The following is a 25,162-nucleotide window of genomic DNA, read 5'->3' as shown; positions in this document are numbered from 1 at the left end:
TTATTTGAAACGACCTGGGCATAGTTAGATTTGCCATCTCTTCAGGCTTTTGAGTCCAGCCACCACACACACCTGTCTGTGAACAGCTCCCATCATCAGGCTCTGTACCAGGAAATCTTATGGACCAGGGGTAACTGCAGATAGAGATGGCTAAGCGGGGTGTTTTTGACATAATTATCTTCTAAGCTGATTCACTGATAGCACGGTCATTACCTTGAATATTCTCGAGAGGTTGCAAGAATGTGGCATTCACATCTCCTCTTGGTTTCCTCTGGGGAGTCTAATCAGTGAGTATGGAAATGATGGGATGTGGCTGTCTGCGGTGATAATTATCCATGAATATGTGAGAGCAGCTGTGCAAAGTCAGAGAGCTGTTTTATAGTTGTCAAAGCTCATATAAGAATGTACTGACACTCTGTTGTGGAGGTGAAGAATCCTTCAACAAAGGTGGCCTGAGGAAAGATGCCATGACTTTGTTTTAAGAAAAGAAGCACCTTCCTGCTCATAAGTGTATTTGTTAGAAAGAATCAGAAGCATTTCCCAAAGTAGAAATTTCTATTTATATATATGAAGTATCTTGATCTGGAAAAGACAGAAGAGTAAAACTCACAGTTTACTTAATGTAAGGTAATGTCAGGTAATGTCATTTGATTCTTACATGTTTCCACCACCAACAGCTCATGTCATTTATTCAAATGCATAGTTTGGCAGCAACAAACAAGGGCTGTTTCATTAAAAAGATATCAACAGTTCAAGAGGCTGTTTCCTGTAGGAAGCAGCTGAAGCAGCAAAGGCGGGAAATTGAATTTTACATTTTTGTGTGAACATAATGTGAAAATAATGTAATCAATTATTGACATTCTTTGAATAACAAATATATTACTGAGCAGCTTGTTAGCTGCAATTGTCTATTGTTATTGTGGAAGAAACCTTTATTTTTTCTCTTCGTGTTACCTCTCCTCTTTTCCTTTCCCTGTTTCCTTTTCCTTTCCATAACACTGCTCTTAGGTGTCTTAATTTTTCTGTTCCCGTCTAGGTGCAAATTTTATGGGAACTAATCATATTACAGTTTTAGAAACCTATCAATGTTTGACAACACATTGTTTTCACCTAAGGATATATATATATTTTGAAACACTAAAACTAGATCGAAACCAAAGCCAATGTTGGGGCTCATCTCATTAAGATGATGCAATAGAATGAAATTAGACATCAATCAATGAAATTGCAGTTTTAAAAACTGCGTAATTGGTGATGTCCACAAGCACATGCACTGCTCTGCTAATCTTCTTCCTCTTCTTTGCTGTTAATAGTTCAGCAGCCGAATAATATTAGATCCTGTGTTCAGTCTGAAGTATCCATGTAAAATACTTAATCTTCTGTGTTATCTTGATTTGGATGAACACTAGACAAAATCATACCTTATCAGCACCAGCTGAAATGAAAACCAGATTATCAGTTCGTTCATGGCTCATTTTGATGGGTTCTTTGTGTTTTCAGATGCCCGTGGCTTTGCTACAGAGGCTAAAGGAAGTGTTTGTCTCTCTGTGGTATATCCTGAATGCTCTCAGAGTCACTGTATATTGACTGTCGGTATACACTGTATGCATAGATCTATCAAGATTACACACTGTTGACGCATGGGAGTTCTTTAAGTTGCTTTGTGTATTGATTGCTGCATTTCCCTGTTGTGATTGTCCTTGATAAATGGATTAGGATATGCCCTGTGCTGTTTGCCTCTAGAGTTACCAGTAACTGTGCTCTCAGAAAGTGCCCTTGCTATCTAGCTTCAACAGTAGACAATGTAAAGTTTTCCCATTACAACGCCTATTGATAAGATTTAAATCAGTTTAGCCATAGAAAGTATCTTAACTTTCACTCCAGTGTGAAGATAAAGCTTGGATAGGGATTTGCCCATGAAGCCCATCATGTCAATGGAGCTAAGGTCAGAGGAGATCAATAAATGCAGTGGGTGTCTGGATCACATAATCCCATCACACTTGTGTTCTCCCCCTCTCACTCTCACTCGCTCTCTCTCTCTGTAGCTATCTATCTCCAAATCCTTGACTTTTCCTAAAGGCCACATTAAGTGGACTGTGGAAAGCAGCAGCTGTTTGAGTTCCCATCAGAGCATCTCACAGGGAGAAAGTGAATTTCACTAAGAAAGCGACAGAAGTCGGAAACATCAATGTGAAATGATCTTTAGGGCAAAATGTTTGTTTCATGTTTTCAACATTAATCAGAGCTAACCACAGAAGAATTACAGAGTACTGTAAAACACTCACTGGAGCTACAAAGTTCCATTATAACTTGTTACATACACAGAAAAACATCATCTATAGTTGGAATATGCAACACCACCTAATAGATGTAAAAGGTAAAACAATAACTGTGAATTTGTATTCTGTTGAGACAAAAAAAAGGTGGCAGATGGGCATTAAGTTTTCGAGTAATAGTAATAGTTGCCTTAACAAACTGCCAGTTTTGTGCAGATATCGCTAGTATGCTGAACACAAAGCCTTCTTTTTTTCTTTTCTTTTCTTTTTTTTTTTTTTTGATTCTTTTTTGCCATCAGCTGCTGCCGGAGTAATGGTCAAGCAGTAAAATTATGTCAGCCTGACTTCTGAATGTCCTAGGTCCAACAGAATTCTCAGTTGATATGTGTGTCCTTTTCAGAAGGGTTTGAGAGGGGTGTGTGGCAGACTCCCCTAAATTACAGCAAGCCGCAACCCCATTCCTGTCCATGCTGGCCACCACAGTTATCCAAGGCCTGTTTCAAGTTAGTTATGGCAGGAATGTACCATTGTATGGGAAGAGGTCATCACTCCTCATGGCCTGCTATGGCTGTTTTCCAGTTCTTAGTCAAGGCCACCAAGTTATGGACATGCTTTCCCATGGATGCACCCGCACTCCCATTCATCTGTGAATGTTGATATTTCTTTTGTGGAAACCTAATTCTATCAAGCATATTTAGAGGAAGCAGTTTGGTTTTCAAATAAATCTGTTCTTCTCGTTGTTGTTTTTACCATAAACTAATGATTTCCTTGCGGCCCCACTGTGTTTTTCACTGAAAGCTACCGATTTCATAGTGGATTCAATGAAACACGCAAGGTTCCTAATGCACTTTGTGCCTGCAAAATGCTACCAAGTTGCCCCTGATGTCTTGCAACAGCAGGAATGTTGTTCAAGGCGCTTTCCCAAATTTATATGAACTCGTAATTGGACTGGTAATTTTCTGTTTCTCTATCAGAAACTGGGGTCAATTTTCCCTCTTAGTGTTTTCCATTTTTCCATACTGGGAGATAAAAATTCTAAATAGTTCAGCCGGAAACAAATGAGACAATCCTAAATAAATGAGCATGTGAAGGTCAATGACATGTTTGTATAATATTGACAGTTGTGACTAGTGTTCTACTGAAGACAGGGATATTGATTGTAAATGAAAAACCCCAATAATCACTTTGGGATTTGGTGTTCTCTCTAAAAACTATGTTATGTTTGTTACTCTGTGTTCCTGTTTGCAGTGCTGGCTAATGTTCTTATCTTATACTAACTAACTACCAAAAGCCAGATTGCAGGTTCAGAAAATCTGCTTTGTAGCTGATGTAGATGAGTGTTTGCATTCTCAATTGGTATGCAGGCGATTTGTCAATCCTGTCTACCATCCTCTCAGATTATATTTATACTTTAACTTTAACAATGTCTGAGGAATTGCAGTCATGAGTAGCATGCAAAACTTCACAAAAAAAAAATAATAATAACAACACATCTATCATGGACAGTAGTTTTCAGTAAACATGAAAATAGATATAGTTCTTTCACATGTTGCCATACAATCTGTGCCACAGATTTATTGTCCACTAGTCACCTTTAGTCCGACCACCTATTGCTTCACTGTTTTGTCAACCTTGTCTTGTGTGGCTCTAGAAACAGGCTGAGGTTTCAGCTGTTCAGCCTCTGCCCCCGTTCTCCCCTTTGTTCTTCTTGTGCTGCTGTTTTTTTTTTTTTTTTTAAATTGTATAACATCTCTGGCCTTTGCCTATCAGGATGGCACTGATCACTTGATTTATATCTGTGATTTTGTTGCAGCTCTGATGTGATGTAAACTTGATGTGAACATAAACAAATTAAATATGACTTTGTGTGTGAACACAAACAATATCTTTGTGAATAATTATGTGATTACAATATAGCAACAGTAATTACTTTGAGAGTACATAAAACCATCTTGTAGTAGTCTTAACAGCAAAAACCTAACATCTTCTTTAGCTTGTTTGTAGCTGTCTTGTAAATAAATGCTTCCAGTAGAATCGAATTTGTTAAAATCGAGCTAATCGGGCTAAAAATGGCACTGTGTAAAAACTTTGAAGTATGAGGTTAAAATTGATCTTAAAACCATCCCATCCCCACTTTACACTGTTCAAGTTTAGAAAGCTTTCCTTTCTGCTAACTTGATTAATAAATTCATTGATTTTACCACAAGAATTATATGTGCACAAGCATGTACACCAAGCACGATTGATGATGTCACTTACTATCGGCGGTGAAGAGGCAGAATATTGTCTGCAGGGAATTATCATCCTGGTGATTTTTAATTTTTTTTTGTGTGGGTTTTATCTCCTAAAGAATCACATTATAGGACATATTAGAATGCATTCAGTCTATTGACAGCCCAGGATCTATCAGGTGGTCAATGTGTATGAGGAGATTTCCAGGGGCTATGAGCTCTGTAAATCATTTGTATGATGCCATGTAAACATTTCTTCCCAAAAGAGAACTTGGAAGGTAGTCGTAAAAACTGCCTCCTGTCCCTGCTGATGACAGAGTCACTGTTTAATGCCTGTCACGCTCTTGTTAAGCCTCAGCAAATGATATAATTCTGCTTCAGAACCAGTATAACTGCAGACTAGTGTCATAAAGGTGGACATTGGAACCTCAAATATTCTTTGGTCCATATATTATCCTGCCTAGTTGTAACTCGACAAATAGCCAGCTGTTTTTCAGCTGTGTTTACATGCCATGTCTCTGAAACTTGAAGGGTGGGGTGAATGCCTTCCTCTGTACCAGATTCCTGACATCTGTCAAGACTTAACATCCTTCTTTCGTTCCTCTTTACCCCTTACATGTGGACTCAAAACCAGTTTTAAGATCAGGTACACTGAACACTATTTGGTTTTCAAGAAAAAATATATTTTTCTCTCCACTTACTTCATTTATTTATTTATATTATTTATTGATTAATAAATAATCATCAATTATTAACACATTAATGTGTCCTAACTGAATTAGGTATGAAATTAATTATTATAATTATTTAAAGCTTAAATATTATTGTGTAAAAGGCCAACTAAGCATAAGAGTTGAATTCATTCAATCATCTTCTATTGCTTATCCATTTCTGGATCCCAATCCCACTTCACGTTGGGCAAGAGTGAGGTACACCCTGGACAAGTCACCAGTCAGCTATTACAGGGCCAACACACAGAGGCAGAAAGAGACCAACCACTATGAACAGTTTAGAGTCATTCATGCATGTCTTTTGGACGGTGGTAGAAAACCCATGCAGGCACAGAAAGGTCCCAGCTGGGAATCGAGTCTGTGAAGTTCTTGTTGTGAGGCAATAACCACTATGCCACTGTGCTGCCCAGGCTTTATCCACCTTATTCCTAGCCCCCATGAGTCCTTGCATGAATTATGGACACGAAGGGCCCATAATTGAGTGTTAGAGACGTAAACCATGTGGGAACATCAGCTGTCGCAGCTCAACCGAGACATTACAATCTCGCTGCCTACTATTTAGGGGGTGGGAAGATAATTTATTTTCAATTCAGGTTGACAATGCAGTCAGAGAGGGAAAGACAAGGACATCAGGCACTGATGTACAGATAAAGTGGAATGCAGGCACAAGAAAGAATGCTGAGCTGAAATGGGTGAAGGACATACATTTTAAATGTCATAAAGCACACCACATTCATGAAGACTCATCAGCGTCTGACCACTGTGTTTGGGCATCACAGGATGACTTTGGCTCTGCACACCCTGATCCATCTCATCTTGCTCATCTGAGGGTAGCAACACATGATGCATTAGGGTTTTTTATCACACCCACCCCATTAAACTTCCACAAACCCCACTACTTCCCACCTGTAACCACATACGCACTCCAGAAACCAAGGGAAAACTTGCTACAATATTAAATTCAGATTGAGATTAAAAAAGGATACTGCATCGTTGAACATTTTTGTTGTTATGTCTGTACTGAAATTATGGCATTTTTAGGTTAATACTGACCAGCAGTCCAAACGCATGTTAAATTTTAACTGCTCAGAAAAGGGTAATACATGTTGTTGCCTGACTAATACTATAGTGCTGTGTCCTCCATACACATGAAATTGTACCTGTTGTTCTTGTGACACTTCTGTCAGTCCCCTCCAGCATCTGGCGTTTCTTCTCTGATGGTCTGTCATATCCCAACCACAAAGTAGGGTGCAAATGTTTCTCCGTAGGCACACATTTAGTTTTAGTTTTAGCTGGTCTTTTCAGTGTAAGGTTTTTCAGCCACATCCTTCTGGGTTCCTCATCTGTGGGTAGGCGATAGAAACTGGATCGTTTCTTTCAACAGTCTCTCTTAGTTGGGTGTGCATGTTCAAAACATTTCTCTTGTAGCCACAGATTCAACTCCGTCTGGTTGTTAGTACAATTGCGAACAGCACAACATGTTCCCAAGCTGCACAAGGTAATTTTTAAATGCTATATGTGTATATATATATAATGGCTTGCAGAGGTCACTTGGTTTTCAGTGGCCCTGAAATTACACAGGGTGTGTTCCCCGTGTGAAAAAGAGCCCCTTTCAAATTCCACATGATTTTGGGCTCATGTGACAAGACAAACTGCTGTGGCGTTAGCTGATCCTGACATTTCAAAGGATAAAAAATTCACTCCAGCCCAAAGCTACATTGTTAGGAATCCCCAAACTCTGTCAGGTTGTAACATGATACGCTTCTGAAAGCCTTCATCTCCTGAGCCATGGTTTTGGCACTGTTGTGGTGTCCTGTTGCTGCACGTCCCTCACAAACTCAGCTGTTGATGGAATTCAGGGCTGGTTGAGTTGAAATATTTCTCCGGCAGACTGGCATACATGTGTGAGTGTGCGAGCACCCGAGTGCACCACTTCAGGCCACAGTGAAGTGGCCGAGCGAGTCTGCAGAGGCTTCTCCTGAACAGAGCTTGCCTGGAGTTATGGTAATAGTTTGCTCCGCCTCAGATTTATACAGACAGTGTACACAGTGTTAGAAAATTTAAACAATATGGTGCAGACTCGGTTGTTGAATAAGTTTTTTATTTATCCACAGAGTTCAAGAGCTAATGAGGGTTACACATCATCTCTCCATGAGGAAGCAGCTTTGATTTTAATTTGGAAATGGAACTTCTTACATAATTGGCTGACTGCGCTGTATGTGTAGTGTCCAGATTCATGATCCTGTTTTGATGGTGATCCTAGTAGCTGCCAGTGACTTCCCAGTGAACATTACAAATTAAACTTCAAAGAGCTAATTTGGACTAATGTGCTATAAATAGGACAGAAAGACACCCGGCTGTAAAACGCAGCTGGGATTTGCCTTCGTTCACAGTTCTGACAACTTCAATTCTATGCATTGAGAGCAGCGCTGATGGATTTGAATGTCTTGCTGCGCTTTGTGATGACTCAGTCATCAAATTTACAGTGCTCATCGTAAGTGTTTAAAGCAGCCACGTGACTTTTTAGAGGATTCAGGAAATAATGACTTTGACATGCAGCCTCAACATTTTTTCCCTAATATTTCCTGTGTTTCCTTCTCCCACTCACAGATCAACAATTCATTGGTATGTGCTATTTGGCGTGCTCTTCAGGATTCAAATGATTTCTCTTCCCTCAGATTCATGCCTGAAAAGTTCTGGTCAAATTCTCCTTGAGAGCTGGAAATGTGGTTCATGCATGCATTGAGGAGGTTAACCCCATGGGTTATGCTGAATAATCTGAATAATGTTTTTTACAAAACAGAAACATCTAAAAAGCCGTCTGTCATTTTGAAAGATTTAAACAGACGGCAGAAGTGGAGACCTTTTCTGTTCTGCTCAGAACATTGTGGACGTAACTAAACTCCAGCAACTATCACCATCTTGGTGCTGACAGCATGCTGAAGGAGCACATACTGCAGGAATTCCTCCCGGTGTAGTGAATGCTTGTGGAATTGGGGAAATCCAACGTTCACGGGAGTTATAGGGATAGTTCCAGTCTCTAATGTAACAGCAGAATGCGTACTCAGTTCTCCGAATAAACTAGAAGTCATGTGACTGAGGTGAGGAAACAGAAACTCTTTTCTTTCTTTTTTTTTTTTTATTTAATTATGCTCAAGTGAACATTTAAGTAAAATCTACAGAGCTAGATTTGAGTTTGGGCTGGTCTACCATAGGTATATTCAATTTTATTTTGTAAATCGCATTATTATTACATGTCAGTCAGTGTTTTTTCTTCATTTGTTGCAGAGGAAAAAATCATCACCTGCTTGGTGTGGTGTTGAAATAAGTGATGCCACAGTCTTTTCTCCATTACTTTCTGAATGCACTGTCCATCTTATTTCTGAAAATGAAATAAGCTGGATTTGAATGGTCTCTGTCCCAGCATCATTAAATCTTATTTTAAGACATTTCCAACCTCTGACAGATACTATGGCACCTAACTCTTAGGATGTAGCATGTTGATGCAGATGTAAACACAGCTTTTCAGAAAAGTGAGCAATTTTTCATATCATATATAGTCATGGATGACATAGCGCTGCACAACCTGTGTGTTGCACCTTTGAGTCAGGACAGTATGTGTCTCTTTAGCAGGGTTTATTTCACTGCTAACATTTTTTTGACCTTTTATAATTAACCCACGGTTCGAAGGAATGGACAACACAATTTATTTATCTTTTTTAATGTCTCAGAATTAATCTTCATGTTTTAGGTTAGGTCCATGTTAAAACAGTAAAAAATTGTGCTTTGGTTTCTGAAATATTACACTTATTCAAAGGCGTTCTTATTGTCTAGTTTGGACCATACAACTGAACAATACATGAATTAGGAGATGAGCAGATCTCTCAAAGCAACCAAGGGTGGACGTAGAAGTGGAAATGGAACATTTCTGCAGTAACCTTAGTGACACACTTCTCCGGGCAGCTCAACACATGTTTTTGGCGACGGAGTGGTAGTAGTGGCTTATTGTTGCCGCCAGCTAGCATTCATAATTATCGTAATAATACTACATCTGTTGAAGCTGTTATTCCAAACAATTAGTCACCTTCTGTGTTGTAGTCAGTGTAAAATTGCACATCTATTCACCTCATGTCATCTGCTCAAACCAGCAGTCTCATAAATCATATAATCATTAGGTAAAGCAGATACTTATGGTAGTGTAATGTATCAAACGGGTCATAATGACAACACACGTCACCGAGTGCCTGTTTTTCCTTTTGGTATTTGACTTAACTGAGCCACATAAATGTTAGATGTCAGTAAATTAACACTAATAATTAGAATTAATACTAATAGTTTTTTCACACATTAACAAATGTTACGTTGCAAAGCTTACGTGTGCAGAGAGACTCTATGAATAAGATATACTTATACAAAATAAGAATCATTATCTGCATGCATGCAGACTCTGAAAATACTGAAACTCAGACTCAGACCAGACTCAAGGCCATGTATTGAAGACTGTAACAGTTGGGAAAGTTGAGAGAAAACTTGACTGGGTTTGCCACAGTTACAAGACTAGTATATTATATTTATGTGATGAAATAGGGTGTAAAACATTGTATGAGGGTTACAGCATTTCCTAATTTACTGGTTGGAACCTGATATGTTGTTAAAAGGCTACAAAGAAAACCATTAAAATCTACCTTCAGCTGAGCTCATACCCTGACTCCAACAGTACAGAGCAAACCTAGATCCGTTTGCAGGAACCAGAGCAACACCTTTTTAAATGTTTTATTGGATCATGTTATTTAACAACCCTAATGTGTTATTTCTTTATATTGAATCAACACAGGGGTAACAGCTCATGAAAGCCTACAGTGATTACCAGCACCAGCAGCATGGCTAGTATTTTTTTCATCTTGTGTGTGTGTTTGTGTGTCATCATGGAAGAACGCAGTCATGGAGACACCTACTGAAGTGGGAACCAATACAGAAGTGGTTTTTAGTACTTTGGCTTGTGTTTTTATGAATGTTTGTCACAGATCATGTCAGAGCAGTGCAGGGTGGTGGTTGAATGACACATCCCACCTCTCCAGTGAAACAGTCAGTCATCTGCTTTTATATTTCCTGGAAGGGGTAGAACTATAACCTGTAGGAAAAAGACACTCAATAATACTCAATAATAATGTCTGAATAAAGTTACCAAACCTTACAGGCTTTTCTTTAGCAACTTTAACTAGTGCTTTCTCCATGCATTAAAATGTTCCATTAACCATTTAAAGTCAAGTTATGACTCTCCATCCATTAGGGTTGCAAGGTGTGGAAAATTTCCGGAAAGTTTCCAGAAACTTCCCATGGGATTTTTTTCCTCAGGAATTTGGTAAATTACTAAATAAAATGTTTGTAATGCAACAGCATGCACAAATATATAAATATTGATTTAAACAATTTGAATAGTATAAAAAAATTGATAGGTGAGTATGTGAGCATCATAAAACTATAACATTCACTCTTGTTAATAAAAGAACATTGGCTGGCAGAAGAAACAGCATCACACCAGGCTAGCGCCTTTAAATTGATAATGAAATGGCAATATGCTAAATGTAAGCTAGCCCACATTTAGCATCTCTAATTTATCTGCTACCTAGCTGCTTTATGAACACAATTGCATTTAGTATTTGTACTAAGACTAACCAGATAGGACAAATATGTTTACCCCAATAATCATATGATTTGACTGCATGCAGTCATCTGGCTTTGGTTTCTCCTGCACTCTGTAGACTTGAGCAGACTTGATGCATGGTGAAGCCACAGAGCATCTTTGTTTTCATTTGTTTGTTCATATCAATGAATTGGAGTGGACACACTGACTGCGTGATGCTGCATATCAGCAACAGCAGCCACAATGCACTACACACTACACACACAGTGCGTCCTCAGGCTTATTTTTGCAGGAGGGTAGAATTTTATTTTTTTTTTTTCCCTTATTTGATGTTTGTTTGCTTTCGAAAATCGAACATTTGACTATACTTATTTTTTTGTGTTTGGCAGGTGTCAAAAACCTTTACCCAAACTACATTCAATTTGATAACACTCTCACTGCAGGGACATGAATGAAACTCCATTGTTGTCACTATGATGGACTGCAGGTATGGTAAGTACTATTCAGTTAATTAGCAGTGATCCAGGGGCCAGATGAGGCCTTGGTGACCCTCTGCATACCATGGTGCTTCCTAAGGTTACTGTTGCTTAGTGCTTTTGTTGCATTCAGCTGATTCTCCTCCTCTTATTTGCACAATCTCCTTGAAAAAGCAAAGGCCTAAAGAGGATGACAGATGTGATTGAGTATATTTGCCATTTGAGTCCCAAATTGAACTTTCATTGTTGCATTGGAGTTGATTTGCAAGAAATTAGCTTGATTTGTTATGTTAACAATTTTGGTATCTGAGTTATTGAAGTATAAATTCTGTTTTATTTATTTATTTATTTTTTGTTTGTTTGTTTGTTTGGGTTGGTTGTGTTTTTTTTTTTTTTTTTTTGGAAAGGATATTTTCTCATTGTAATTTCGCATTTTGTAGTTGGGTCCATAATTATTAATTCGGTTCGGAATTGATGAATCCTGCGTAAAATGGGCTGAGTTGTTCTTTAATTCCATCACTACATACCCCATCTTTGAATCGGCTCCTCTGTTGGGAGACCTTCACCTATCTGGACTCCCATCTCTCCAGAGGTCTTCGCAGAAACCCTCTGGATTCTCTTTATCCTGAGTGAGGTGACAAGAAAAACACAGCATGGCAACGGATAAAAGGTAGAAGACGAATCAATGAATGAACTATAACTGCATCTCATATAATGTTGGCACCCTGTGGTATTTAACTATGAGGACAAATGCGTACAAAAAAAAAACAGCCAGGGCCCTGTTATTATTTGACAACAGTGCGACACACAATGTGGCATAAATACAAGGAAGTATTCTGAAATTGTAAAACGGATAAAAAAGTTTGGCAAATACAAAAGAAAACACATTTAAGAATATATTGCCATTGCAATACCTTGCAGAATCCATTAAAGTCTGCATTGTGCTGCATCTTTCTCTGCCCATCTTTAGTCACAAGGTGATGCATAAGGTTTCTGAACCCATTCAGCGGCACCCCTCCCAAACTGTTTAATGTACAGTAAGGTTATTCAAGTGGTTATGGGAGCTGACACTGAAGGTCATGATATGTCATAAAGGGCAGTAAAGATAGGGCGCATTATCTCAATAATATTGAATCTAAAGCATTGAAATTGTCCCTCCATTGCTTGATGTCTTTGAAGCCCTCACTCTCTGGTATAGCAGCCCTGGTTGCCCTGTTAGATAATGGATTTGAGCCTTTCCATGTGTGCATACTTAAGCTGTGACTCGGTCTTTTATGGTCATGGATTGATATTGGACCATTTCATCACTCTCACCGCTTTATGTTCTCTGCTTGGGTTGGACTATCAAGTATCCCTCTCTCCTGAATATTTTATGACATGATGCCTTTGTCTGGCTTCGTAAAAAGGATCAGGGCCGATCTGTAGTCGTTGCTCTCTACTCTTTACTCTTTACTCCTGAAGGGACTGGGATTTTGCCTTTTTTTTTTCCTTTCTTACAGTTTAACAGGATCAAATGGCCATGTGAAATATTAATTTTAAACCATTGCTGTGCTCTTGAGTAGTAAAAGCACAGTGGCTTGAGTTAAATTACCCTGCACATTAAATGTACCTGTGACATGTGCAATGTAATGTGATATGATATCAATTCTTATTTAGGAGAGGAAAAATGAATCGCAGGGCCTCATATGATACTCATGAGGATAATTCCTTATATGAGCTATAATGTTTTGCCTGTAGATGTGAAGTTAAATCTGTTTGCGTTGCTAAAAACTGTTTTATCACCACTGAAGCTGCATTCATGGTCAATGACAGCCCAGTTTGTGTGTGTGTGTCTTTCTTTTTTTTTATTATTATTTTTTTAATGAAATACCTCTGTAAAACAAACAAGAATTTTACTTGAATATAATGCAGCTGTCAAACCCATTAACTTTAGCTTTTCATGCTAGCCATAGCCATTTTACTGCTGCTCCCTCCTTAAACTCAGGCAGTTTTTGTCACAACTTTCTAATTGGTTTTATTTATATATATATATATATATATATATCAGGTGTACAAATCTGTACATCAGTTTATATGGCACCACTCTTTCCGTATCTCTGCTTACGTATCTCTGCTGACATTGAGTCTAGGTTGAAGAAAAGTGTTGTGGCAGGTTCAGTGAAGTAAAACACAAATAATACCATGTCAAGCTATACTTAGATCGTTATTTTTATTGTTATTTCAGAACTTCCTTGGTTATAACCAAACCTTCCTGAAATGTACTATTAAATCAGTGTAAGTTTGTTGGCAGCACCCACTGCTGTTGAACAGGCTGTAGGTTGAAACAAAGTGAAAAAGATTGTACTCTTTGAGTCAATGAACCGACAGGGCTTCAAAATCACAACACTTATTTAAGATGATGTAGCAGCAAGACGCAGCCTTGATGACGCTCTGTTTGATCGTGGGTCAGACGTGTGGACTTCAAACTATATACCTGTTTTAAATTGGGTTGATAGTTCAAGTAAAAACCGACTTATGATAAATAATTAATGCCATGCTTTTTGTTGTCAGTGGGAAAAATGTACCACATCAACAAATCAAAAAATTATATGGCAACGTGTAGCATTTGGTTGCTGAGGGGAATGTTTTGTGTGTGTGGCAAAAGAGAAACAGCAATATCTTAGTGTGACACCTGATTAGTTTATACTATGTATATGCTGGATCACAAAGGATTAAAGTGTTTGCTATAGAGCAGCACTGAGGGTCATCTCGTTTCGGAATTGAAGTGCTCAGGTACACTTCTGAAATATTTCATAAATACTGTTTTGCCCGGCTTGACAGGTGAATAAGAAGCAGTCTGTGATTGAATCAAAGCCCGTCTGTGTCACTCAGACTCAGTGCTCTTAATTATTATCCTGAAATGCATTTCATCATCATCCTCCCTTTTATTTTACAAGAAGCTATCCACTGAGTGAACTGCATGTCAGTTTGTTGTGGTGTTGTACATTACTGCTTTGCAGTGGAATTGCCTGTCACTGACCTTTTAGCTTAATTGCAAGACCTCGAGTTCTCAAGTACATGAGTCCATGGCACACACTCTACTCTATTTACAGGAAATGAAATCCAGTGTACATCAGTGTACATCATTTATTAAGTGTCAACTGTAAAACCATCTATGTATACTTGTCAAGTATCAAATTGTCTATGTCCAACACAGTTGGTGGGAAGCCAGGTAGTTTTTAACTGCCATATACTGCGCTTCTTAATAGTTTCATCTGAAGAAGGACATTTCCATAGAACATTTTGCAGTTCTCATTTTCTTGGCTTTTTTGTGTTCCATAGTCATTTTAGAGGTGCTTCGCTCAAGTTATTCAGTTTTCACTTGTTCCACACATGAGACAGAGTTAAATGCTGCTTCAAAGATATAGTAATTGCAACTGATAAAATAAAGGGAAAAAAAGTAAATCATCCTAAAATAAATAAAAATTCACCTGAAAATCATTTTTGCAGCTTTCTATATCCATCCATATTTATTGCATTATACATTATTGTGTGTGTGTGTGTGTGTTCAGTATTTTGTTGTTATCACTTTGAGTCACCCAGCTCCCCAAGCTCAACCTCACTGACGCAGAGGCACTTTCATATGCTTTGATCCTTTAATAATTTTTTGCCATGCAGCCAAATGAGGGTAGATTGAAAAAGCAGCAGAATGCCTCGCACGGATAGGAGCATTGAAAGACAAGGGGGGAGTCATACTTGGAACTTTTCATGGCATTGGGAGTTTGAACAACCCTGTGTTGTCCTTCCCAGGCAAGTGCCCATGTTTGCCAAAGGACAAAATTTTTTCCTCTAATTAAAATAATAATGATAGTGGCAATAAAGTGGTATTTCTGATATTAAAGTAAATTATTCACTATTAACCTGCATGCCATCCTCTATTCCTGTTGTCTTTCTGCCTTATCTCTTCCATACTGTCCTTTGCTGTTGGAAACTGTTCCCTTCTTATGTGGGGTGGCTCTGTATGGACTGAGGACAGAACTGGAATCAACATCCCTACTGGTCTGCTGGCAAGGTTGAAAGAGAAAAGCACTAGCTTGGGGCAAAGCCGAGCCAAGGCGCTCAACTGTCTCCTCATCCCTCTCTCCGCTGGGTTTAGAGATAGATTACCATGACATTTGCCCATTTCTCCATAGACACTGCAGCTCATGCTGGCCTCTTGTTGTGTCATGCCTGCTGGAGTCGTGATCGGAAAGCTAAAAGGTCTCCATATTTCCTTTGAGGGTCTCGAAGCCAACTGTTTCATTGGCTTCCTGTCCCTTAGAAGGAGTAGCCTGGAAAACCGTGTACAGTTGAACAAAGAGCTTCACTATCACTCAAACCCAGGCGTTTGAAGCTGCTTTTCCTCACTCAAGACAGTCTGTGTCCCTCACTTCTCCTAAGCACCGCTCTGCTGGAGAGTGACAGGACTTTAACACAGTTGGATGCACCCATCTGTAACAGCATCTCACACCACACTGGTTCCCTGAAATTCTCTGCAGACCTTGGGGTCCATGAGTGGATCTGCAAATCCCATCAAATCACGGCTCTGGCGTGTAGAAATGTGCTAAAACTATATACTTCATGAACTTTTGTCCTTCATTTCTTACTACCAATGGGGATTTTTTTTTGTTTGTTTGTTGTTGTTGTGTGTCAAGGTTTTAAAGCATCATTTTAGAAAGATAACTGCAGGAGTCGTCAAATTCCCGGTCCTCTCCTGGGATGACTCATGAATCACTGAGTTCACTGATTGATATCTGGCTCCTATTTCTGCTTTGACAATGTCATTAAAATAGGCATCTATAATCCGAGAGCTCAGTAAAAATGTTTTATTGAAAATCCCCACTCTAAATGAATAATGGGTAAGGATTTGCATCCTTTAATCACTTAATTGCTGTGTCACCAACATGTAAAAGGAAGTCATGATAGTGACAATGCTAATATTACACCATGTCCTCCCACCTGGATGTAGGGTAGCTGATGGATAGAGGATAGAAGAATGGATGATCCTGTTATGATTGTTTTCACTTTAAGTAGAGGAAAATAAAAATAGGTGATAAGAATTAAGGTCACTCTCTGATAAACAGAAGGTTGAATGAAGATGATGATGTGCCGACATATGTGTGAGGGCACCGGTGTGAACCAACTTTTGGAGTGGGATGTTGTGAGTGGTCATCTGTTTGTGGATGCGCATATAACAACAGCACTTCCTAAAAATACATAGTTCAAATCGACTCATCAAAGGCAATAAACCTTAACTGCAGGTTGGCCATACTGTGCATTATGTTGTCTAATGACAGGTGTTTTTCTTGGAAGTCTCCTGATGAGAAGTGTGGTCACAGATGGTTTATAGCGAGTGACTCATGGGAATTTAAAGTCAAAAGATTCAGCACTCACAGGCAAACCTGCCCAAATGAAATGTGGGATAAATATGGTTGGGAATGGTTTTTCTGGCAGCTAGCCATTTAGTTCTTTTGGTTTAATACAATCTGTAAAACAGACAGTAAATATTTAGAAGCGCAATTAATGGTTCTAGTTGTGAAGCTTTATTCTAGCTGTTTCACAATGTTTTCCCTATAGATTGCATTACCCAACAACTTTTTTTTCATCCACATTCAGTATATATGGTGCACCCCACGTTTATGTACCTACGGTATAGAATTCAGCTCGAAGCCAAATTCAGTATCCTCACTGTAATATTTTCTTGGAACTGTGCTATATCTTGCCCCTGAGATAGAGCCACGTCAGTGACCACTGGGCTACAAAGGCTCCCTGTGTTATTTTAATCTATCTCCCAGGAAATTCCTGATTGTATCAGCTATCTCTTTTTCACGAGGACATTCAGATGGCTAATTACTGGCAACCCTCTGGCTTGAATTCGTCCCACCCCCCTTATGTTAGTTTTATCGTATTTTTATATATTTTTTTACTTGTTTATCATCCCTGACTTTATTCGCTCCACACAATCTCCCCAGATACCATCCTTAGAAAGTTAAGGGTCTACGACTTGGTATTGTGGAGAGCTCTTTGGTTTGGTTTTCAGATATATTTTTTGTTTATCTATTATTCATGACACAATGAAGTTTTTACAAAGTACTTCTTTCAAACTCGTGCACATTGTGCCCCCTCATAAAATTGCCCACACTATTTTATAAACTACCAGCCCTCGCTTTCCTTCACAACCAATGCCCTTGTGGGTCCTTGGACTGATTCCACCCCCCAGTGCCCTGTTTTTATTCTGAATCTGGACACTGGCCCCTCAGAGAAGAAAACATATGGTCCAGATGTCAGCACAGATGATGGGGGTTACAGAGACCTCACCACTAATCTAACAACTGCTCTGACATCTGCACACACAGTACCTTTGCGGCCAGTAGGAAATGGCCTCTTACAGCTAATTTAGCGCTGCTGTGCTACCGAGACCAAACACTGGAAACTGCTGGTAGTTATCAACTGTCTGTTTCTTTATCCTAAAAAAAACGTCATATAAAAGCCAAGAAGCCTTCAGGCAGAATGCTTCAGATTTGTTTTGATTGTAAAACAGTCGCCCATAGCACCCACCTAATTATACAAATGTGTTTCAGGTCAAGCAAGTGGGAGTAACCATAGTGGCAGCACTGGAAACAAGGCATATAAAATGTGGGTACTCTTTTGTTTAGCTTGGGCTGTTGTCGGGAACCTCATGCCTCAAGCAACACACATGACCTTACTAAAGACACTTTATCCTGCTGAAGATGTTCAGGTTAGCAGGAAATACTTCAGAAAATGCTGCCTTGTTTTGAAGTCTTGGAGACTAAATCCAAAGTATATTTAACATTCAATGGACGTTCCTGGTAAGAAGTAATAACACACCATGAAAAATCCATGGCCAAAGTAATAGCAATACACAATATTATTGAGCTAATCATTCAAATTAGCTTTAAACTTTTAAAATGGCCACAAAACTGAGTATTCTGGTAAGAAACCAATACTCTCATTGTATCACAGAAAGGACAGAATGGCTGTTACCAAATTATAATATATAATTATTTATAAATACACAATATATAATATTAAATTACTGGCCTTGTGGTGCAGAGATAATCAGCATTTTCAAATGACTTTAGGATATTTGGACATTAATGATAATCCCATTCAGGAATAATCCTGAAGATTAACCAATCAATACATTTTCTTTTTTGATGTAAATAAATAAATAAATAAATAAATAAAAATTGTATGTCATCACATCCATAAACTCTCCACCGCTGGGCCATCAGGTAATCATACCTTTCTGTGAAGGCAAGAGGAAATAAACCTCAGTAACTTTCAGTAACAAGTCAGTTGACTAAGGAAATTGAATTGACCTAGAAATTAAATTGGAATTCAATTCATTTCAATTATGACATGCAAAAATAGATAGATATACTTGATTTATCCCAGGCTGGGAAATTGCAGAGTGGGACATTAAAAATTTTGACAAGGGTGATTATGCTAATGGATTTTGCAGAAAAGTTACTTTAGCTTTGACTTTGAAAACCCAAATGATCTGCTGTGTTCAACCAGAAAATGCTTCTTCTCTCTTCCTGAGAACATTTCAGCAATGAATGGAGTTTTTATTCTTTTGTCACCGCATGCATTTTGGCATCTCACAGCAGGAAAAGCGCAGGTGTAAATGATAGCATAAAAGCCCATTGGCATGGTTTACTGAGACGCTTAATGGAGCTTGAGCCATTAACAATGAAATTGATTTCACCTGTGCTTTTTCCCTGTGACGAGGAGTCAAGATGTGTGCTGTGAAAAAGGCCTATTCAGTATTATCAGACTTTCACTGTAAAACATCATTTCATAATGTGAAAAATGTGCCATGCTGTTTGGAGCATTTATTTTCTGTGTTAATCCTTTCGTCCAAAAGCATATTTCAATCAAAGTGACATTTTATGCATGGCTGACACAAATGAAATAAATCCTGTATGATTTTCTCTTTCCAGATGTTTTGGCATTGTGTGAGCAGCTCTGTTAAGACATTTTGTGCTCTTTTATTTTACTTGTTTACCAAAGGGAGATCACGTTCTATGTCTCTGCAAACCATTAGGCAATTGAATTGTTTACTGAATTTGTAGTGGAGGTTTCCCAGTGTTCATGTGCATTTCTGTGCAGGTCGACAACTACTCTGGCTGCTGTGGCTCTGCCTGCACAGTTTGACATTAAGAGGCAACATGAAACTGATAGATCCCTCTGGGAATTCAACTCATTGCTGTTGTCTTGTAGAACAACGTGAGGACCTTAATGTTGTGACTGTTTTAGCTAATCACACATTTAAATTCATTATAAACTACTGCTGTTAAAGAGAGTGTATCCCTCCTCTTGCCAGTCCTTCTCTTCTTCTTAATTTATTTCATCCCCTCTTGTTGTTCTAAGCTTGGTTGATTCACTTCTTACCACCTTGGACTTGTCTGAGCGGTTATTCCTACAACTCTGTCTCAGTCCTGTTCTGATGTTGTGGCATCTTTATCATCACCAGCCACATTCATGCTTGCTCCCTCCCTCCTTTCACAGCGCTCTAGCTTTTCCACCCTCTCTCTCTCTCTCTGGCTCTTATTCATCCGGCCTCACCTCGTCCGGCTTTCTCTCACCCCATTTGTACACCTGGACCACTGATCAGATACACACCAGTGTTTTGTAAGCAGTTAAGTAACGTTTTTTTTTTGTTTTGTTTTGTTTTTTTGTTTGTTTGTTTGGGGATTTTTTTTTTTTTTTTTTCTTTATCATTGACCTCCCTCTTCTTCCTGTCTTGACGTGTTTGGACTGTTCCAAGAGGCTTGCTAGCACATTGACTGCATGTACAGAATGATCTCACAAGACTTCAGAGCTCCACAGATGAAAAAGTACATAGGGAGAAACTAGTGGAGTCAGGGCAAAGCTAAGGACAGTGAGTCACAAGCTGGCCTATGTTTCATAATCATCACCTTCTATCTTGAGTTTGTTAAGGGGGCTGATAGCGGTTGGGACTTCCTGGCTTACATGTTAAGAAGAACTGCAGGACAACAATGAGAGCATGTGATGGCTGAAAAATAAGAATCTGTTCCTGAATTATATCCTTTTTGGAAATTAAAATCAATGTCTATGTTCAGTTCCTTTCTTTAACACAGCGTCATATCAGCCATCTGCTTTTTTTCTCTTCATAAGACGGAGAAACTGAAAATTTGTCAGAGCAGCTAAAAAAATCTTTAGAGGAGAAGTTTCAGCTATTTACAGAGACTGTTGTTCTCTCCCTCACTCAATTCTTTGTTTAGAGCACAATAATTTACAGTGGGAATAGAAACTCCAGCCCAATAATGGAGCCCTGAAAGTGACAAAGAGAGAAATGCACATTAAGACTAAAATGCGGGGCTGATAGATTTCTCTTACCCTTTGTGATTTGCACGAATGGGAGGAGAAAAAAATAGTACGTGCTTTGCAATGCAAAGTCACAGCTAAACTAATGGATTTGTAGTTTATCTGTGACACAGTATACACGCACTTCCATATGGTAGTTAAAGCTTTGAAACAGGACCAGGGACACTGTGTAGGCAGGTTTGTATTCTGTGGTTGTTCTCAGTGTGCAGAGTGGTAGTTTTGAGTCATTCCTGAGCAATAGATTTGATTTGACACAGACTTGCAAGTTGTGATGTTAATATAATAGACAGTTATTTGCAGGTGTTTGTTATGCTCATTTTCACATTCCAAGGAATGTAAAAATGAGCATAACTGGAAGACTGGAATTCTGAACTTTTGTGTCATATTCATCATTTTATCTGAAACCCAAATGTCTTCAGTATACAACAAAAACAAAGGAATTGAACTTGCTGTTCCAATACTTTTGGAGGGGACTATATTTAGAGCATTAGAGGCTCTGTACCAGATTGTTTTCATGAGAAACTTCAAATCATCTAAGAAGAACCAATTTCATTATTATCTTTTGATTGATTTTTAGGAATAATATGAAGAAAAATTTAATGTTGAACTTTGATCCTCTATTGCAGTGTCTTTATTGAGTGACATATAATTAGCGGAGGTAATGCTGATTCTGAAAGTGTGCAGCACTTGAAAAAGCAGAAAAACTTTAAACTGAGTTGAAAAGGACAAAAGTGTGAAGCACAAACCCTGAATCACATGTTGTTAATGTTACTTTGGTTTTACAGAGTTTTCTATAGTAACTAGCTTACATTTGGTGCAATTAAATATTTTGTCTAGCGTTGTGTTTTTTTTACAGCACTGGGGTCTGTTCTTGGAACAAAACACAGATGGAAGACATCTTGTTTTGGTGTTAAGCTTCTTCAAATAACCTCCTCAAGTGAAGCAACTCGTAGCTTTATACTCAACAGAATCTTCATTATTCAGCTTGGTTGATGCCCCATAGGCTCACTGTGATGAAGGGGATGTCAAATCGCAGTTTTAGGTATGGATAATGTGGCAAATCCGTGATGAAGTATGTTGAGTCACGATTTGTTCATAGCACAGCATGATGAGTGGATAGACAGGCTGGGGAAGATTTGTAGCAGGTACTGATTCTGCAATTTCAGAATTAAGAGAAATTGATTGCTTGACCAACTACAGAGCCAGTTTTGGTTCCTTTCAAACAAAAAAGCCACAGTGGCTTTGGCGCACAAAAGAAGTCCTATTTTTTAAGTATTAGGGAGTTGTGCCATTGCTCCCCAAATAGTGTTGCCCAAAGAATTATAGAATAGTCTACTCCTGTATTAAATATTGCACTAATACACAACTGATTCAGAGATTAATAGACTTTAAAGTCTAACTATTTCTTTTTATTCATGAAATACATACAAAAGTGCACAAATCTCATCCTAGGGAAAATTTCAAATACAGATAATCTGGAATTGTTAGGATTATTATGAAGCAAAATCAAAATGGGTATAATAAGGGTTCCACAAATAGGCTCCAGTTTTCTGATATTCCTACTGCAGCTCACCTGTTTTTGTTTATCTGTCTGTTTGTTGTTGTCACTATGGAGCCCTCTCACCTCCAGCAGCACCAAGGCTGTCGCGGAAACTGCACATTAGTTTTGCGATATGGTTGTTATAGAGACAAGGACAAGGTGGAGCTACAAAACAACGGTTCTGACACCTTGGATGAGATCCATGTGCATATTAATGTAGCCAGCAGGACCGACCTGAGTGTTGAGTTTACATGGCATCTCAAGGTGGTAAATTCTTCATCTGTGTGGCATCGCCTCTGCAACTAAGCTAGGGATTTTAAATGTGATGATTTTGCTTTGGTCTTCTACTGAGCCCTGTTGTTGTGTAAAAGCTTCTTGTGCATCTTTGTACTCAACCACAGACACACCATTTCAGTAACACACAGGGCTCAGAGACAAATACCAGTTATGTAGCATTTAGTGCTTTTGTTAGTATGTTGTGTTAATTGGTACACACAGTACTGCCAAAATGCAATTGAGCAAGACAGAAAGGGCCGAAAGTTCACAGTATTGCCATTGTGCCTTAGTAACCTCCAAAGATGACATACAAGACTTACCTGGCTTAGGGAGTGTCCAGGTGTCATTGTGTGTGACTGATGATGGTTGAACTTGAGCCATTATACCTTAATCTTAATTTCAAGTAGGTATAATGCACACTTAAAGTCAAGTGACTCATTCAAAGTATTTTTTGGATCAAACAAACACTCATCTGCTCTGTTATTTGATTTGATGATCTTCATCTGTTGTCTTGCAAAGTAATTCAGTGGTTCCTCTGTTCTCCCTCCCTCTTTGTAGTCAGTGTTGACGTCGGTGAGTCAGAAAATGATGGTCATGGAACCTTTTCATGGGATGGTGATGGCAGAAGAACCTCAATTCAGTGGTCCTCATTCAGATGCTGAACCAAAAATGAATATCACACCCTGTTAACCATGGACTTTTAGTAAATTATTAATAATTTAATTTAATTTAATTCAATTAATTTAAGGTGTAATTTTAATTTAATGCTAATTAATTGCATGATTCTTGCATGGCTGTAACGATCAGCAGAACTAGTTGGCCGAGTTTATTTTTGTTTTGTTCTGAGGGTTTTCTGGACCCATTTCAGCTGTAATGGGTCCTCTTGATGACTCAGAGCCATAAGCCTAATGTTAGAGCTCTGCCTGGACATCAACTACTAGCTGAGCATATTTTTTCCAATCATGCCATATCAGAGGCACTGCTGTGGTCATTCTTACCCTTTTTGGCCTCCCTTGCTTGCCTCCTCCATCCTCTACCTAGAGCGTCTTTGAGTTTAGAGGCTAGGCAGGGGTTTCTGTTGTGCTGGAGTGGCCAACTGCACTGACTTAACTTCATTAATTGTCATGAGTGAAATTAAGATGATAGGCAATCAGTGTATTTAATTTCAACTTATGCAGTCATGCGAACGGTCTGGGACAGTTAAGTAAAAGCATGTTGGTTAAAAATGAAAACTTTTATTATGGTTTCAAAGCAGCAACGCACACTCAGAGTCCCATTGAAAACCAATAGCATGAGAGAGCTGTGAGTCCTGTGGATGGGAATTTACAGGTAGCATATAGACTACTTGAACCAGCTGTTGTTTACTGGATAGGAAGTAGGTAGGTCGGTAGGTAGTAGGTCAGCAGAGTTGACAGAGATATGGACGTGTGGAATGGCACCTGGAAGAACCAATCATACATTTAGTCAGCAGTCAGCAGAAATGTGCAAAACAGTTGATACTGATACTGATACTTGCGCAGCATTTCAAGAGAAATATCCAGTGATGAAGTACAGGTTAAATAATCCTGCTCATGACTGCAGGGTTTCCCTCTTTAACGTGTTAAGCAAAGGCAGAAAAAAAAAAAACAAAACAAAACAATTTCAGTAATTGTTCTGTCATATGTCAGCTGTGCCGCTTCACTAGTGGCTGATCCAGCTGACCTGCTCAGGTCAACAGCTTCCAGGTACACCGGCTCTCAGAGTGTGTGGGAGGACATTGTAGTGTCATTCAGTAATACTAAAAACTAAAACTGAATAAACAAATATAATTCTGCTTCCAACGACCTTGTTTTTGAACCTGTACAGTTATATAAATGAGTGCTAACTGTCTGGAGCAAGACTCTTGATCCGTCCCTGTGTTCAACATGACAAACTTGACACAAATAGTCAGGATTAGTTGTGGCTCTTATCCAAGAATGCCCCTCATCTGTATTTCCTCACTTCACAACCAAGGACACCCAAAAAATTCCCATTTCTGTTTTTCCACTTGTGTCTCTGTTCAACCTTTCAGCCATGATTTCTGTGATCACACACAAGTCATGCACACCATTTACCATATTTTCTAAACCACTTGTGTGCAGACATTTATGATGGTGAAACTGTGAATCTAATGGATTGTATTATAAACTTCCTTCTTATTTTAGGATTAATTTTGAAATTGTAAAATTTTTTTGTTATTATTATCATTATCATTATTACTAGTAGTAGTATTAGTATCATGGGTAATCATATATCATATCATATATAATCGATAATTATAATTGTCAATTAGTCTGCTTGTGTGGGACCTATTGAGAGCAAAACGCAATCCTAATCCCCTGGAATAACTGTGGGGTGGGGGTAAGTAAACAGTTTCCTTGACCATTCAGCAAGCTGTCAATGGCTTTCATCTAAGTTTTGACAGAAATGTTCATTAGGTGCCATGGAAGCTGTGGGGGTTGAGTGAATCCACTGCATAACAATGAAGGTTACATAAGAAGCTAATAGGACCAACACATATAGCTTTCCCAGTGTACTCTGGCCTCACTATTCAGCTGCTCCAAGTTCAGTGACCAA

General features: G+C 38.7%; 1 protein-coding gene across 3 annotated transcripts in view; it reads left to right on the top strand.

Annotated features, from left to right (window-relative positions):
• Positions 1-25,162, top strand: part of peak1 (pseudopodium-enriched atypical kinase 1) — a 97,564-nt gene that overhangs the window by 24,667 nt on the left and 47,735 nt on the right. The window contains exon 3 of one of the 3 annotated variants that reach the window (XM_029523927.1): positions 11,272-11,374. The exons of the other annotated variants lie outside the window; for them this stretch is intronic. The gene's annotated coding sequence lies outside the window, so the exon portion shown is untranslated. The remainder of the gene's footprint in view (positions 1-11,271; positions 11,375-25,162) is intronic. 3 annotated transcript variants of the gene reach the window in all.

Source organism: Echeneis naucrates, chromosome 16, assembly GCF_900963305.1.
Source record: "Echeneis naucrates chromosome 16, fEcheNa1.1, whole genome shotgun sequence".
NCBI classification, from domain to species: domain Eukaryota; kingdom Metazoa; phylum Chordata; class Actinopteri; order Carangiformes; family Echeneidae; genus Echeneis; species Echeneis naucrates.
This window is presented reverse-complemented; position numbering and strand designations above follow the sequence as displayed.